General features: G+C 41.2%; 1 protein-coding gene across 3 annotated transcripts in view; it reads right to left on the reverse strand.

The window, feature by feature from the left end:
• Positions 1 to 18,806, reverse strand: part of LRRC4C (leucine rich repeat containing 4C) — a 921,733-nt gene that overhangs the window by 515,289 nt on the left and 387,638 nt on the right. Inside the window, exon 1 of one of the 3 annotated variants that reach the window (XM_043548656.1) lies at positions 8,182 to 8,202. The exons of 1 other annotated variant lie outside the window; for it this stretch is intronic. The gene's annotated coding sequence lies outside the window, so the exon portion shown is untranslated. Of the gene's footprint in view, positions 1 to 1,301; positions 1,412 to 8,181; positions 8,203 to 18,806 lie in introns of those variants that run through there. One more of the 3 variants, XM_043548655.1, reaches the window with a different exon arrangement.

The raw sequence follows: 18,806 nt of genomic DNA on the forward strand, positions 1-18,806 counted from the left end.
TGTAAACTGTTTTGCACCCATCACTTTTGCATCATAGCCTTCCTCTTGGTCAGGACACTCAGGTGGTATTGGGAAGAATCCTTACACCTAGCAGAGGGTCTAACAACCCATCTGAAACTGATGGGCACATATGATGCATGGCTAAGCCACACCTCCACTGCTGCTATCCATGATATCATAGCTACAGTACTGTTTATATTCACGACTATGTTTATGCAAGCAGATGAAGCCACACCCCTAGGCTGTAGTGTAAGTATAGCTGTAGAGACAGTGCCTGGATGCTGCTGAGACCCACTAGGCTTAAAAACATAAGGGATCCAAAGGTTGAGTCCAACACAGCAGTCTGTTGCTGACCAAATGGCAGCTTAGCTGTAATACCGGCAATCCTTCTTGAAACACCCTTGACTCCTGTGGTATATAAGCAGCCACAGGAAAAAGCAACCACAGCACAAAACCAAAGGAGGCATATCCAGGACTCTGATCCCTGAAGCAACACGGAGAAGGAGCAGTTTGTGAAGGACGGATCCTGTGTCCATGGATGATGATATGTCCTTCCTCAATGATCCACTAGATTTAGAAGACTAGAATGCTTCCATCTTGCTCTTGCTCCCAAACCATCCCCCTTTGGAAGATATTCCATATGGAGAATACACTGTAGTGGAGTTTTCTGGTCACTCCGTAACTCTCAAAAAGGACTGTCATTTTATGGGTAATGTCTTTTATGGGTAATGTTAGAATTTTTAATTTTAGTACTTAATTGCACTTGTCCACATTCTCAGTTGTATTCTGTTCTCAATGCTGCAGAGGAATCTGCAATCAGATATATATTACTTTTATTTTCCTATCCTAGACTTCTGCGTAGTGTTGCTGTACACTGTTAAAGAGCTACCATGATTCACCCAAGGGATTGCTCAATTTCAGTGTTTTATAAGACAATGCTTGTACATGTGTGGGCACAAGGATAGGGACAGGTAATTAGGGATCCTGTGGGAAAGGCACTATCTAAAAAGATATTTAAGAAGGGATCATGGAGTAGGATCTCTAGCTTTCCACAGAGTCCCCTATAAGTCAGGTCCCACCGCCAGAGAAAATAAAATAATCACAGACCGGTACAAGTGAAACAAGCTAAGCATGGTGTTTTCTTTCTATTTACTCCCACTGTCTGCAAACCACACAAGGCTGTTTCATTAAGCCAATGTTCTAGGTTGAGAAAACAAAAGTAAATATTACTCTTTGCACACCAATATAGTCGTCCTCAGAAGAAACAAAGCAAAGAATTCCCAACTACTCCTTTCCCTTACCTGTGGTCTGGCTTTGGAGACTCCTAGGTTGGGCAAAGAGCAACTTCTCTCTCTTCTCAGTTTATTTTGCTTAGGAGGCACAGCTGTCAGTTCTGCCTCCCAGCAGCTCAATAAGCCGCAGCTGTCAGCTCTTCTCTTCTAAGTTTGGCAGCTCAAGCTGTCTTTCAGGGTTTATTTCCTACTTTTTATGCAGCTAAGGACAGTACTGACAAACTCAGGTGTCCAAAGCTCTTGGGGAGTCAGGTTCCAAATGGGATCATAAAACTGAGATTTTAACTAAATAAATGCAGATTTGTTGTGATATTTTAGGGGGAAACCATCCACCCCACATTTGTGCATGATCATGCAGTCATAGATTTTAAGGTCTGAAGGGACCCTTTTGTTAATATAGTTTGACCTCCTGCATAACACAGAGTAAAGAACCTCACCCACTCATTTCTGCATCAAGCCCATGTGTTCTTAAGCCCATAATCTCTGGTTGAGCAACAGCATATCTTTCTGAAAGACAGCCAGCCTTAATTTAAACCTTCAATTGATGGAGAATCCATAAAACCCCTCAGTAAGTTGTTCCGGTGGTCAATTACCCTCACTTAACAATTGAGCCTTATTTCTACTCTGACTTTGTCTGGCTTCAGATTTCAATTACTGGATGTCATTGAGACACTTTGAAGTTCATCCAGGCCAGTAAGGTATTCAGTCACCACCTGTATTGCAACTCTGGGTGTTTTAAATGGTCTGCAGCTGTGGCTCCCAGGGGAACTGCTTGCAGGGGGACCTCAACAATCCTTCCGGCCCTACAAACATTTTTTTGCAGTGCCCAGCCCCTCTTGCTGTAACACCCCCAAAACTGTATGAAGTTTGCTGCTCATTTAAAGAGTCAATGTCCAGCAACTCATTAACTTAACTGAAATAACACATCATTCTCTTCAATCACAGCACTGAGTTGGTTTACAGTAAAAGTAAAACAAGTTTATTGACAGAAGGACATAGATTTCAGTAATACCACGTAGAAGTAATAGGGGTAGGAAATGGTTACAAACAAACAAAAATGAAAACATGCTACCAAAACCAAAACTCAGCTTTACAAATCAGTGTCTTTAGTTCAAAGTTTCTTCACCATAGTGATTCTTCCAGCATGGCTGGATGGTTCTTCACCAGGATCCAACACAGAGCCCAAAAGCTGGGTTTCTTTTTCTCCTCAGGTGAAGAATAACTTAGAGGTTCTCTTCTCCTCTCTTTATAGTTCTGTAAACCTTCAAAATGTATTCTTCTGATGTGTATCCCCAGATAAAATTTCGTTTCCCCTGCTGGGTATAGAAACCATGCTGTCTGGTATTGATGCAATGCTGGTTTCTCTCCCACTTTTGATTTTTTATCAAGCAAATGATATTCTTTAAATCTCTGATTTAAATTTATAAGCCACCTAACAGCCAGCTCTGAGTAAATGCTGACATTTTTATGGCAATCATTGCACATTAACAGTCAGCTTTGTTTTCTTCCCATTTTAGTAAAACCCATCTCACAATGCTCACTTTCCTCTCTGATTTGTCTTTGGAAGAAACAGGATTTATGCTCCATATCCAAAGTTCCACTTCAAGGCCCATTCATCACATTCCTTTCTTTCACTCTCTGGCTTAATTAACCTTTTAATGTCATATGGAAATCTGAATGCATATGGTGCTAATCAGCTAAGTCTTTGCATCCTTGGCAGGTTGCTGTAATAGATCACAAGGCAATCAGGGTCACTGTCAGATTGCAATTGAGCTCTGTCTAGCACCTGTTCTTCTATAAAGTCTTTCACTGACTGAGTTACATACTAAGGACTGTTTGCAATTAAAAAATGCTTTTGCAATACAAATATGTGTTGAATTTCAATAAAGCCCTTACCTGACCTGCCATATTAATCAAATGAAATTGGTTTCCTGGAAAGACTTTGCTTATTGATCGGATAATTTAACCAATTCTTAACTTGGCTGGCTTCTATATAGAACATGGATCCTTTATGGTCAGGGAAAGAAAGCCTTGAGATTAAAGGACTGGATTGGAACTCAGAAGATCTGGATTTATTTCCAACCTCTGCCAACAGAATTCCTTTGTGAACTTGGGCAAGTCACTACACCTCTCTAAACTTCCAGTTCCCCACTATGAAGAGAGGATAATACTCCCTTCCCTTGCAGGGGTGTTGTAAGGATATGTTTGTTAATGACTGTGAGGCACTCAGGGTATGTCTACACTTAAAATGTAGTGCTTCAGTATAGATACTACCTATGCCAAAAGGATGACTTCTCCCATTGGCATAGGTAATCCACCTCCCCAAGAGGAAGAAGCTAGGTTGATGGAAGAATTCTTCTGTTGACCTAGCACTGAGGGTTAGGTCAGTTTAACTGTGTTGCTCAGAGTGCGGATTTTTCACAACCCTAAGACACGTAGCTATACTGAAGTAAATTCCTAGTATAGACCAGATCTCAGACACTGTAGAGGCACAGCGTCTGATCAGTCAGCCTCCTCAATAGCTCTGTGGCTGGAGAGGCATAGAGCCTCAGTACTTAGCCTTCCCTGTCCAGTTCTGGGACTCAGAGGGGCAAAGAGCTGGGGAGGAGAGTGGGATCTCTGCCTCTCCAGCCTCAGAGCTGCCGAGAGGCAGGGGATACTGAAAGGTAGAGCATCAGGGCACTCAGCCTGGGCAGCCCTGAGGGAAAGCTTTTGCCAATTTCATGTCCTGGCTGCAGGCCAAAGTTAAATTGACAAAAAAGCATCCAAGCGGGCAGTCAGGGAGCCATCATCATTTCAACAGTCCTGAAAATGTTTGGCAAAACTGAAATTTTACTATAGGAAACTGTAGTTTTGTGAAAAGGGCCTTTTTTCCCCTGTCAGTAAAATCATTGTGATTAAACATTTCCCACCAGCTCTAGTATTAAGAGTAGGTAAATGGATTCTGACCCTCAGGTGCTTAGATTACTCCTGGTTTAGTGACATCAGTTCTCACATAATCAGTCTGGCATTTTTGCATGGTTCATATTCCTACTGGACCTAGAGACATTTTAGACTGCGATATAAGTGCATCACTGGAATAACCTATGCACCCATAAACCAGGGTAAGGCTTGCAACTGCCTTGGCTCATTTTTACATTATAACATTTTTATCATCATCACTGGTTGTAATAATGCAGGGGACTTTGCTACCTTTTCTCAGACAGCTGGAGAATTTCTCAATTTTGCTTTAAACCACCACTTTCCAACCTGCAGTTATTTATCATATACAACTAAATTAACTTTAACCGTTATGAGCACATAGGCTGCTCTCAATTGAAGATGACACCTTTAGACTAAGCTCACTCACCAGCAGGAAGATGGGGAAAATATTTCTGTTGTTAAACTTCTTGGCAGTGCCTTGCTTGGGGATATTTATTTTAATAAACACAAGGTGATTATGCTGGCATGAGGTTCCCCCTAAGTGCTACTCTTTGATTACACATTATCCATCTTGCTATTGTATCTCTGCCTGAAGTTTGTAAGCTTCAACTGAGCAGCTCCTGCTAAAATTAGGAAAAGCCTCATAGGAGGTCAGTTTCATAAATAGAAGACAGTTAGCAGACAGTGCTAGATGTAGTGCGGCTTTCATCTACCTCTGTGCTGCCTGCTCTATCAAGCACCTGTCACCATACAGTGAGCTGCAAGAATTATAGCTAAGTCAGCACATTAAGGACAGGTTTCTTGATGATTTACTCACCTTTCCACCATTCTATGCACAGGGTGAAATGTAAAAAGGGGAGTCATTGAAGTGGCACTTTGAATAAGAAACGGAAGGGTTAAACATAGTGTCCTGGCCTACTTCCAGCTCAGATAAATACCTCCTCCCTAATGCCAGAACTATGCCCCCAACACAGCCAGTGCCATTCACATTTAGGGCTGCTTTAGCCCTCACTGCTGCCTGGAAGTTTCTTTGCGTTGCTACAGCCTGTCTCTTGGAAATTTTCTTCTCCACCAGAATTTAAGCCACATCCAAATTTAGGAGATCCTAACTCACTGTACATTCATGCATGGCCCCAAGTCTGTCAAGAATACGGTGCACAGAACAATAGAGATTTCCTGGTGAACAAAGATCCCTGCCTCTCAATGAAATTACACATTGCTTACCTAGTTGCTCAAGGAATTAAAAAGGCACTTACGGAACAGCTGAAGTATACTAAGAATTGCAGCAATATCCCATCCTCCCTGAGTGGCAAAGCATCTCAAATTTTCTTCTTCAGCATGCAGTGTAATACTGCCAGCCAAGGGAACAAACAAAGTCATGAACCTTGCTATAAAACTTGAACCCCAGTTAGTACATCACCTGCAAGGTCTCATGCAATTTCTGATACCAAATGCTGGAGATGGAAAATACCTGTTAGATTATCCAGACCATCTGCCATTGGCCCATGAGTTATGTACTGTTGCCCTAGTGAATAGAATTATATTCACCTGCCAGATTGGGGCAGAGATGGCATCTGCCCCTACATATTATACACCACCAACCATACTGTTAATGCTCAAAAAATAACATCCAGGGGCCAATGAAAAGAATCTTGTTTCTTTGACTATAAGTCCAGTTACTTTTACAAAAGTATTTATCAACTCTCAAGAAGAGGTGTGTACCTCCTGTGTCCTATTTACTTGCCTTCCAGCAGTGTAGCAATCTGAAGGCAATGGCAAGTAAAGGGAGAACCCCTGCTTTTTGTAGACATGAAGTTCTCACTGGAAACAGTTCACAAGTCCCTATTCCTGGAGCCTGGAATCAGTTTAAGGCCTTGGACTTTCCCCTTCCATGATGAATATGTATCACAATTTTTTCCCCTTAAACAGTCTGCCATTATTATTCAGTCTGAGGTCTTATCCAAAATTGAAATAAAGGACATAATGTGGACTAATATACATATTCCGTATCCACATTCTCAGGCCCGCTGTATGGTACAGTGGTAAAGACCTGCTCAGCAACATTGCTGAAGCATATAGACACCACTGAAGTGTATGAAAGCAATTGCCCCTGGGGTGCCCACTGCAAGTGAACAGAGGTGTGGCATTAGCTCACTAATCAATCTTCCCACTCACTTTACCACAATTTGTCATTCTTAATCCAATTGCCACTCATTCAGACATTGCCACTGACTCAGGCAGTGTCTGCTACTTTACTAGTAGTAGGCATCTTCAGAGGATGCCTGGTTAAAATGGTCTCATTTAAAGCCATTCACATTTCAAGTCTCCCCTCTTTTGAGTACCTGATTTTCATCTGGGTGCATTGGCATTTCCCCCACTTCTACTTCAAACCCACCATTTTTCTCTGCCAACACCTGGCAAAGGTGCCTGGAACGACAACATATTGTACATGGAACAAATTTGTAGAAAGGCGTGAGGACAGTTCCCACATACAGATAATTTCATGGAGGTTTGTGCTGAAGAGCTAGTTGTGCGAACAAGTTTCAGTGAATTTCTTTTAGTGCTGAATATGCACAGCTGACCATGCTCTTTGGAGTACTGAGTGCCCAGGGCATCACCTACTGAAAATGCAATCCTGTGTGATGTGAGCTCCAGCTACTTTTCCATCTGCTAAATCTGGGACATTGATTTAGGCTACTTTTAAACCTCACATCCTTAGGTACAGTTGCCCTCTCAACAAACCCCCCCATTGCACGAGTGCCTTTAAAATTTGCCAGCCTAATGTCTCAGTTAACTATTCGGCATAGTAGATCCTCTCTCTTTTAAGACATCAGAGCAGATCAACTATTAAACCAATCTTTTGAAACATTACAACACAAAGTGTAAAATGTAATTGTCTCAGTGTTTTGTGACTTGTGTCAATAATGTATGCTCTTCCCTGACCACTATAAATTATTAGGCACATCCAGTACTTTCAGTTCATTTTCATCCTTGTAGCTTCTACAGGTGATTGAACTGTATTTTGTAACATAAATCTTACCAAAAAAGAAAAAAGTGAATGAGATGGGACCTGCCACTATTGAAACTAAGTCTTAATATGCAAATGAATTACTTGGTTGTATATTGGTATTTGTACAGCTCACTACTGTCTACATGTTGAAAATGTCTAAATGACTGAATTCCTCCTAGAAGACGTGCTGCACAGCATCTGAAATCCCTACAGATGTATTTGTCCTTCAGCGAGAAAATGGCCTACTTTGAGGCTGTGATTTTCTTTCTTCAAAAAGAAAGTGCGCAGAATTGTGGACCCTTAATGAACAGCTGTATTACACGAAGGCATGTGAGAAATGGATATAAGCCTTGATAAATAGAAAAGGGACATCACACTGTACAGTGCAAGTTCCACTTGTAAATTGTTTGAGTGGGTGTTTAATATTGCCATATTTTGCAATGCATAAATAACTTACTACTGCTATCTATCATTTACATATTAGAAGTGAATGTTGACTGGTGATTAAGGCAAGGGGCTTAGAGTGAGGACTTCATCTCTACCACTGATTTGCTGTGTCCAAATTGCTTAACTTCTCTGTGCTTCAATATCCCCATCTGAAAAATTAGTATAATACTGCATAGGACTGTGGTGAGGCTTAATTAATGGGCCAGGCTTAACCTCTAGTGTTATAACATTAAGGTGAATGGAGTTATATGGGGGGGATACATTTAGCAAAATTTGTAAAGGGCTTTGAAGTCATCCAGTAGAAGGTACTGTACAAGTGAAAAGAACTAATATTTTCACAAAAGCTAGAGATTTAATAAGCAAATCCTATGAGTAATTACATGTTTCTGGATACTGCTGTGTATTTTCATTTAGTCGCTCCAAAAGTAATTATAATGTAGCCTGCTCAGTGTTTTGGAAGACACAACATGCAGTTATTTTGTAATTACATACTACTTTTTGTATACTTACCTTGTCACTACAAGAGGCCTCAGCATATAATGAAACGCTCAGAGACCCTGCAAGAAAGCCAAACTGAAGTTTATGCCTTCAGAAAACAGCATTCAGCTACATCATTTAATAGATCTTTATGAAACTTTCAGTTAAAAGACATTTAATAATAAGTTCTTAATCAATGATCATAGAAGAAGCTGTTCCAAAATCTTTCATTAGATGTGCATATTAAATTCAGGGACTCATTCAAGAGATCATTTTTCAGTTGCTATGAAACACGTCACAAAGGGTGATATAATAAATAATCTATCTGGTGGTGGTTCTGTCAGTGAGGCAGATAAAGCTCTGGTACATTCATAAAAATAAGAAAGCAAAGCCAGAGTAAAATGATTGGTCCCAATTCTATGCGCCATTCACAGCTCTGCCATATGAAGGATCTGCGGACAAGTGCCTATGGAGTATAGTGCATGTTCCAGAAGGCAGCTCAAAAGCAGGACTACACTGAATAACCTGGCAGCTACAGCAGTGCACTTTCACAAGTGCTTGTGCATCTAAGGTAACTTACGAAGCTTCACCAAAACTTTTGACCTTGAACCCTCACTAAATAAGAAGCTAAGGAAATAGGGCTCCTTTTGTAATGTAATGTTTCCCTGCATGAATAATCTGCAGCATTTGAAACCAAGACTTTCAGCTCTGCACCACAGACCACTAGAGCTAAAGACATTCTCCATTAGCTTTTAACTATCTTGTCCATCTAAGATACTTATATGGTCTTCATTATTGTAGTGTCTCACAAGCATTAATACATGTCTGAATCCTCACACTATCACTGTGAGGTAGGAAAGTACTATTATCGCTATTGTACATATGGGAACTGAGACACAGAGGGTTCACGACTACACTGCAATAAAACACCCGCCACTGGGTCAGCTTCTGGGGCTCAGGCTGTGGGACTATAAAACTGTAGTGTTGACCTGAGCTGGAGCCTGCACTCTGAGATGCCTTCCCTCCTCCACAGGGTCCCAGGGGCCATGCTACAGAGTGAGCCTGAATATCTACACTGCAACTGTATAGCCCTGCAGCCCGAGCCCCGCAATCCTGAGTCACAAGTGTGGTATTGCAGTGGAGATGTAGACCCACAGAGACTAAGACCTTGATCCTGTGCCCTCTGCAATCTACAGTAAGGCTCCCATTCACTTCAGAGACTAAGTGACCAAGTCTGTGGCAGAACGGGAAATTCAGCACAGGAATCCTGAGTCCCCAGGCCAGCAAGCTAACCACTGGCCCATCCTTCCTCTGCATAGAATCGAGAGGTTATCATCCTCTAGAGCAGGGGTGGGCAAACTTTTCAGCCTGAGGGCCACATCGGGGTTGCAAAACTATATGGAGGGCTGGATAGGGAAGGCTGTTTCTCCCCAACCAGCCTGGTCCCCACCCCCTATCTGCTCCTTCCCATTTCCCGCCCTCTGACTGCCCCCCTCAGAACCTCCGACCCATCCAACCCACCCTGCTCCTTGTCCCCTGACCGCCCCCATTGGACCCCACCCCCTCTCCAACTGCCCCACCCCCTGACAGGCCCCCTGGGACTCCCACTCCTATCCAACCCCCCTGTTCCCCGATGGCCCCCCCAAACATCTGCTCCATCCAACCACCCCCCGCTCCCTACCCCTGACAGGCCTCCCGGGTCTCCCACACCTATCCAGCCCTCCTTCCCATCCCCATTCCCTGACTGCCCCGCCCCCAGAACCTCGCCCCATCCAACCGCCCCCTGTTCCCTGTCCCCTGACTGCCCCCCGGGTTCTCCTGCTCCCCGCACCCTTATCATGCCGGATCCAGCCATGTTGCCGTGCTGTCCGGTAGGAGTGGCGGGCCAGAGGGCTGGCGGCGCAGTGCGCTGAGGCCGCGAGGGAGGGGGAACAGCGGGGGAGGGACCGGGGACTAGCCTCCCTGGCTTGGAGCTCAGGGACCAGGCAGGACGGTCCCGTGGGCCAGATGTGGCCTGCAGGCTGTAGTCTGCCCACCTCTGCTCTAGTGGATGAGATCCTAAAGGATAACATGACCTACGCTCTGCCAGTGTATTAACACATTTCTGCTCCCTTGTGCATCATTGGGTATATCTACACTGCAGCTAGGATTCCCAATGCGGGTAGGCAAACTTGCATTATCTCAGCTTGAGGAACAAAGCTAAAAAGAGCACTATGGAAATCGCGGCACTGGCAATGGCTCTGGCTAGCTACCCAAGCTAGACGCAGGGGATCAGGCAGGCTAGGACTGGGGCAGTGCTGCAACAGCCACACTGCTATTTTTAGTGTGCTACTCATGCAGAGCTAGTGAAGGTCTGTCTACACGCACTGGGAACCACACTCCCAGCTGCTGTGTAGACATATCCATTAAGGCCCTCCTCCACCAATTCACTATGTGCAGGCCCACTACTGCACTTGGGCAGAGCCTCATTGAAGTAAATGTGCCTAAGTCACTTTTGATCACATTATTAATAATGTCAAGTGTTTCCTAGTATTAGCCATGCAGAACCAATGCCACTAAGGACAGAGCTGGATGCTTGTTCTGCCTTAAAAAGAAAATATGACTGGAGATTTCATTGCAGAAAGTTTATTAATGATAACAACTTAAAATAACTATTATACATCTGCAACATATAGCAGGAGCAATCTTGAGATCTCAGACAATATTAGAAAAAAGGGAGAAAGTATTATTGTCTTAATTTAACAAATGAGAAAACAAACTTGCCCAACAGTTTAGAAGTCAGGAACAAAGTCAATGATCATTTAGTTCTCCTGATATCAATTACCACTATCATGATTAAGGGTTCCCCTGCTCTAAGCACTAAACAATGCTGTCTCACCTTTCCAGGTAGAATTACTCCATTTCATTACATTTAATATCTGTACACACAATGAAAGTATAAAAGTAAGCATGACGCTGAAAGCAATCATGCTTTCAGCGTGAAAAGCAAGGAAAACTAAAGTACTGTACTTTTCCTACATCTTTTAAAAATGAGTATAGCACATTTTCCAAGAGGAAGGGAATTTATCCCATAAAACCAGAAACATAGCGCATGCTACACTGTAAGAGGCAGAAAGAAATAAGAAGCTTGAGATCCCTGGTGGGCTTTGAAGTACTGGAAAGTTAGAAAATCTCTTTTGGCTTGTAAAGAAACATAGTAGCCACAAACAGTGAATAAGAATAATTTTTACAGGTTGCTATTTGGAGTATAATTGCACTTCAGTATACAGTGTTCTCACTAACTGAAATTAATTGAATGTCTGACTGCTTTTGCCTGGGAAAGAAGTGTATGATATTTTTCCATTTGTCCCTACCCTAGGCTGCTTATTCACCTTATACATATTTTAAGTGACATAACTGAACTCCCATATTAATGTTAATTATTTGAGAAGTCAATCAACTATTCTAACTCACATTTTTTCTGCTTTTCTCATAGAATAATGGAACTACATCAGATTTAATATCTATATGTAAGACATATGAATAAAAGCAAAATCAATCCTAACCGCATCTGTAATGCTAACAAAGAAACCTAAACATGAGTCCTAAATTTCCTTTATCACTAGCATAGCACATTGTCCAATGAAAGGGGCCACTCTTGAATGTATCCCATAAAAACAGAAATATATCATATGTATACTCCGTGTGGGTTACACAGTTGGCTAAAATTGAGTGAAGATAAATTTAAAATCTATGCCATAATTACAGCTGTGTGCGGGGAAATATATCCTTAGAATTATGCAGTGACAATATAAACTCTCTTGACTGGGTTCTCTTTCAAATCATGGTTGAGGTGCATTAGAGTTGGTCTGTATGGTGATGCTTGCACTGCTTATGCCTGTATAATACCTGTTCTGTGGATAAAAAATTTAAATTTCCAGGGCTGTCAATCTGTTACCTTTCATAATCACTAAGGCTCTGATCCAAGGTCCACTAAAGTCAATGGGAGTCTTTCCAGTGACTTCAATGTAGAAAAGACAATCTGTTGTTTTGTAACCCTTCATTTGTAAGTGATTAATAAAGTCATTACAGTATAATCCCCTACCACAGAACATAAATGAATTAAATAGGCTATATTCCTGTTAAACTACTCTGTATCTTCCTCTTTTTGGGCAAGGGGAGGAGGAAAGGGAATGTTCAGTTATTGTTATTAAATTTAATTACATTGCTATTTTAAAATGCACTTCTGGGAGAACTATTGTTACCCACAGTTCCTACAGTAACTGTGTACACAGTGTGGTTGTTTACTGGTAAAGCACTTAATGCAGTTATCTGTTGCTATAGGCAACGGGACCCATATCTCTGAGGGAGCTCGCTTCATTGCTACCAAACAGTGATCCTAAATTGTGCTTCACTTTTCCTGTACTTGACACCAACCACCTTTCTACCTATTTAACGTATTTGTCTTATGTGTTTTCCACAACAAATTGTTACTGCACAAGATCGTGTGTGGCAGCTCTTAGGAGTTGCAGTGCAGAAGGTACGGCCCAGGAAGAAGTGGAGTGAGGCTTTCCACCACCCAAACAACAGAGGGTTGCTGCAGGTCCCAAACTGATGGAGTTTAGAGCAAGCTCCTTATAACTGCTCTTCTTGAGACTCTTCTCTCTAATTCCCTCCCCCTCTCCCAAACTCTGAATGTTTGACTGCAGATGAACCTCAGAGATGGGATGCTTACCTTGTGCAACAGGTACAGTTTGGAAGCCTTAAAATTCAACTTGACCTGCTGAAAGGGAGTATTCTGTGTGTCAGATTGAATTTTAAGGTCCCAGGAATTTGTGATAAAATTAAAGAATTATATCTGTGTTATAAAATTCCACAGGATGGTTCAAAAAACTCAGAAAAAGAAGTACATTATGTAAGGTTTTTAAAATAATGCCTACAGAATCCTATTACTTTCATCTCTATTAAATTCTAAGGTACCAAAACAAAAACCCTAACATATAATAATCCAATCTAACCACATAGATATTTTTCTTAAACAGGAACTCAGTGATATTCAATAGCAGTCACTCTGCCAACAGTGAAAAAGGAAATTTAAAGCTGCAGTACTAAGTGGTTTCCTGAATGCCGTCTACTGACTATTTGCTAAATTTTGCTCATTGTATAACTACCTTGTAGTGCTTGTATCAGCTACTTACTTTGTTTTTTTCTCTCTCTCTCATGAAAAAAGTCATGCAGAATTCAATAGAAAATCATATAATTTCAAGGATTTATGAACCATTTAGTAGTATTGAAAAAAGAAATGGTGGTCGTCCAATGTTGAATGGTTCAATAAACTCACAGAAAGGAGTAAATTCTATACATTTTCTGAAAATAACTCCTATAGAATCATACTGGCTTTGTCTCTAATAAATTATAAAGTGGACAGATTATAACCAAACTAACCCTATGGACCAAATTCAGTCTCCAGAATACATGTATGGAAATGCTCTGAAGTCAATGGAATGGCATCCTCTTACAACAGCTGTGAGTTTATTCCAAGGTAAAGCTCTTTGGGGAAGATATGTTTGTTTTGTTCTGTTTTTGTATAGTGCCTAGCACAATGGGGTTCTGGTCCAGAGCTAGGGCTCCTAGATGCTATGGATACACACATAAGAAAAATAAAAAGACAAAGGAAATGAAAGAGACCCACCAAAGGCAGGGGGAGAAGTGGTGTGTGTGTGTGTGTGGAGAGAGGCCAGCTCAAATCACCCCCCCACAGAAAAAAATCAGAGTATGAAGACAGGCCTTATATAACATATTATGCAAGGCTGTTGGGGAAAAAAAGGTTATTAAAAAGGTCGTGTTTTGTTTGTTTATTTGCTTGCTTTATCCATGTATTACTGGAATTCACATTTCAATTTAAACAATGAATTATTTGTAAATTATTATTTAGAAAAACATACTATGCACATATTTACATTCAATTTTTGAGTGTTTATAAATTTTCAGGAAGAAATTTGTTCCTAAGCAATCAGAACCTTGGAGCTGAATTGACAAGATACTGCAACGTGTTAGAGAGAGAAAAGAGCCAAAGAAAATCCTGGTGCTTAAGATTCAAGCTGTTTGTAGTTTAAACAGTACCATTTAATATTGTAACACATACAACAGACATGCAGATTTGGGTTTACCACAGTCTTTCTCTCGCTGAAGCCTGGAAGCCATGGTGAGATAGGAAAGGAATAGGGTAGGAAGAAGGTAGCTCTCATAAGTATGTATACCCTCTAACAAGGCACCATGTGTTCTGCCATTCTATACCCATGAATTTCCATTGCTGCAGAATTCACCTCCAGGATCTGAGCTACCATTTAAAAAAAATAATCTTGGTGCTAAAATGATCTGCAGAGAAATATTTAACAATGTTGAATTTAAATGGTCATGTTTTTAAAAGAGCTGCGGAGCCACAGCTTCCATTTTTTTTCAGAAAAATCTCAGTAGTTCTGAGCAGCTCCTATTCTTCTTCTTGTTTCTGATTGCTAAAATTTCTGAAAATCTGACGACTTCATTTATGCCTCTTAAATGAGAGCTAAGTACTTTTGAAACTCTGACCCTAGTTGTGGGTGCTGAGCATCTTTAAGAGTCTAGCCATGGGTTTCCAGACCTCATGATTGAAAAAAATAATCGTGAAAACAAGACTAAAATGTAAACTGATGTACTGTTGACTTCCTGAGTCTCCAAACAGTGTGGAACAATATTGAGAAGTGTGAACAGCCCCATTCATCACAATGATCTGTTAACTTTGAGATCTAAATATGTTTTCTGAAATAACAACATTATTAATTATTTAACTGCTGATCATTTTGGAAGCAATATTCAGCTAATATGATTATACCACAATTCCAAATGGCCTCCAGTGCCTCTCTGGTACCAACTGCCCTACTTCGCTGCCAAAGCCTCTAGCTTTCCTCTGACAATTTCTACGATGCAGTTTGGTAGTGCCATTACAAAAATTCACATCATCCTGAAAGCAAAAAATGTGGGAATGACATACAATAAACTGAATTTAATATAAAAATTCATTACACAGCACTTAGCATATTGATTGTGTTTGTCACATGGTGAACTGGCTCTTCAAGGAGGTTGGAACTCAGCCTCACTTGTATCAGGTGTGGCCCAACTCCTAAGTAAAGAGAATGGAGTCCAGGGATCACATGATGGAAGCATGTGACTCAGAACCAGGCCTGCTGGGAGATATGAAGAACAGCCCGCATTCAATGAGGGAGACTCCAGGTACAGCAGCTCTGAGAGTGAGTGTTTTGTTAAAGACTATTGGGGAAAAAAGGGCTAGTGAAGAGGCCTAACTTGAGTAGATCTCCTTTGAAGAAGGCTTGGGAGAAAGATCTGCAGGGAAGTTGATCATGCTAGAGGAAAGTCTCAGTAGGTACAGGATGTTAGAACCCTGCACTAAGGGTAGTGATCTTGCTTAGGTGGGAAATCAGTGCTGGTTTGATCTTTAAGTTAATAAAGCAGACTCCCCAGAAGTGAAGATTATTGGGACTAAGCCCTCTGTGATTATCTGGGGAAGAAGGAGAAACTGAGGCAGCAGACAAGCCCACAGCCGATTGGATAACTCTCTGCTACAGAGTTGTTCAATAAAAATCTCAATTTATTTAATGCATCACTTCACAATATCCATTAGAGTGTCAGAGAATCCAAGGACATTGCAGCAACACTTATTCCTCATTGTTGTGGAGTATTACTATTGATAACGGATAAGGAACATTTGGCTGACCATCACACATTGTATGTATCAAATATTTACTGAATGCCTAAATACACAAGGATGTTTTCTTATTCTTTGTATATTGGGAGGCAAGGGGAAGCCTTGGGGAAATGAGCTCCGAAAATAAACTAACAGTTGGTAATGTCTCTAAGCATATCCTTCATTTTACTTTTTATTGTCTTTACATGATCCCAACAGGTAAAGGCCTCTAGCTAAAAATAATAATCAATTATCCCCCTCTTCAGGTCAAAACTTTGTGAAGACAGCTGACGTGTAGTTCCAGCCAACTTTAACTTTGGAAATGGAATTTTCTTTTTACCTTCCCAATCAGTCACTCAGGTACAGACACAATCTCTGGAATGGAGGTGGAAGGGTGGAAATCAAAGCTCCTTTGAAACTCGTTTGCAAAAAAAGTTTTAAAAGGAAAAATAAATTATATGAAAGAAATATATATATATATCAGACAATTTGTAACTGAAAATCCCTCCAGAAAAGGAGAAAAGTGGGGCTGACGACACTTCTCCTGTAACACTAATAAATAGTGTCTGCTTACTGTTTCTCCTCTAGCCCTCTCCCTTTTCTCATCTGGCTATAAATAGATATTCCTCCTTTGCTGTTGCACTTCTGAAACAACAAACAAGAGGTTTGTTTGCTTCAGTGGCCCCCTATTTTTCCTTGCCAAGGATGTAAGCTACTGTTCTGTTTCACAAACACTGCAATATGCTCTTAGCTCACTAGAATAATATTGGAGATGATGACTCAGTATGGGGGTGGCCTACACTCCAAGAAGGCCTGGATCATGTTTTAAGCCTGCTGACTGACCCTGGTCGGGGGGTATTTCTATTTCCCTTGACATAGCTGAGATGTATAACTTATGATTGGTTCCTCACATGCAAAGGGCTTCATGTGGAGGAGGAAAAGATATTGCATTATTGCCAATCACATGTATCTGGAAGTCATGAGTCAGGCTCCAAAATATCATGATATTGGATTAAAAATAATGAGATTTTCAAAAAATAAATAAATAAAAATGACCTTTGAGGGTTTATTTATTTATTTATTTAATTGCTTTCTGATTCATGTTTTCAAACTTTTCTCTGCAACCAGGATATCGAGAAACTTTTTCTTTTAAAATGAAGGCTGGAATTCTCACATAATATGTTTCCAAGAGCTGGGGTCTTAAAAATAACACCAAATATTGCGAGACTTATGATAAATTCAGAAGAGTCGGTAACAGAGCATCTTCGCCTGAACTGTTCCTTTCAGATTACATTTCACATGGTCTGAACTAAGTTTAAGATGTCTGTTCAGACACCAATCTATAACCAACACACACACAAACATACAGATAGCATGATTTCTACTACTTAAACCAGGCATATCTAGAAGGTATTAGAGAGTTCAGAGCCCATTGGTATAACAATTCAGGCATCTACTATCTCACTCAAATTGCCATTATTTGGTAGCGGTGGTATCGTGCTTATTGTGGTGGTATCGTGGTATCTGGCCTGCCTCCCAGAACTAGAGGGTGACATAATAAACACTTAAATAGGTCAGATCCTATCCAGCAGAGGGCAGTGGTTAACCGGACACAGATCCTTTCACGGGCACATCTAATCCAATGAACTTTGAGGGTCGCATGCAGCGTTCACACCAGGGCCAAAAAGATTTGTCCATGGCAAATGCTAGGTCATCTAATTTAATGAGGATGATTCTTTTCTTCTTCTTTTTTTTTAAAGCAGGTATCAGACCACTGCAGTGCCACTTTGCTGGATGAGTGCCAAATGTCCGTCCATGGAGCAGTAAGTAGCAGCAGGCAAAGAGGAAATGGGAGGTTCAGATTAACCCCAGGAAAAGATAAATGTTAATTGCAAAAGGTTTGTGGTATTGTTGACAAAATTGACCTATCTAAAGCTCATGAAACCTCCATGACACATCAGAATTTTTTTCCATGTGTACCTGTATATTAGATTGAACACAGGGCTAAATTTGAAGCCAGGCTCTACAACTGACTAACTTTAACAATACTTAGCACATACTGTGAAGACTGGGTCATGGGCAATCAGCATAGGGGCTAGAGTCAGAGTCAGCTGTCAGGAATTGGAGTCATGGATTGATCAGGGGGTCAGAAACCTGGGGCCAGAGTCAGGCATCAAGGTTAAGTCAGGAGAGTTGGTGCTCGGAGGTAAGGCTGAGATTAGAAACGAGAAGTCATACACAGGAGACAAGGCCAAGTCAGAAACTGGGTACTGGAGCCAGAAGGTAAGGCAAAGATCAAGACCCAGGGATCAAGAGCAGTGCAAGAAAGCAGGGACTGTAGCAGCAGATAGCTGGGGATCTGCTTGGATAAATTGCACAGATAAATTTCCTGTATCCTCCCCCAACTAAAATAGTATGTCTGGGCCAGTCACAAATATCCTGTCATTTGGCACATCCTGTGGTGGTTGGGCCCCTGAGGCTCATGACTTGCCAAGTGTTTCTGCTGCCACAGCTGTTAGGTGGTGGCATGGAGTGGTTGCCTCCAGGGCAATCCACAGACCCAGGTCCTAGTCCTGCTTCTTCTTACACTTATCTGGCATTTTACCAATATGGTGTAGCAAAGCCTCAGAAAGTCTTTTCTAATGTAGGTTAATAGTATTCCTATTTTACAAACAGGGAAACTGAGGCACAAGTTCAGAGGCTTGCCTAAGGTAGTGTCAGAAGAACACAGATCTCCCAGATTATAGCTCTGGTCTTAATCCACCGAGGCATACTGCTTATATTATTACTTATTATTCTTTACAGTGTATTTGAGCACTCAGCAGTACAGAAAAAAATACAAGGTCCCTGGACAAGGAGCTACAAATCAGTATTAGATAGTACGTGATGAGGAGGGTAACAGACAAAGGTAACATCAAGAAAACATAGTTACTCACCA

This window comes from Chelonia mydas, chromosome 6 (genome assembly GCF_015237465.2).
Source record: "Chelonia mydas isolate rCheMyd1 chromosome 6, rCheMyd1.pri.v2, whole genome shotgun sequence".
In the NCBI taxonomy this organism is placed as follows: domain Eukaryota; kingdom Metazoa; phylum Chordata; order Testudines; family Cheloniidae; genus Chelonia; species Chelonia mydas.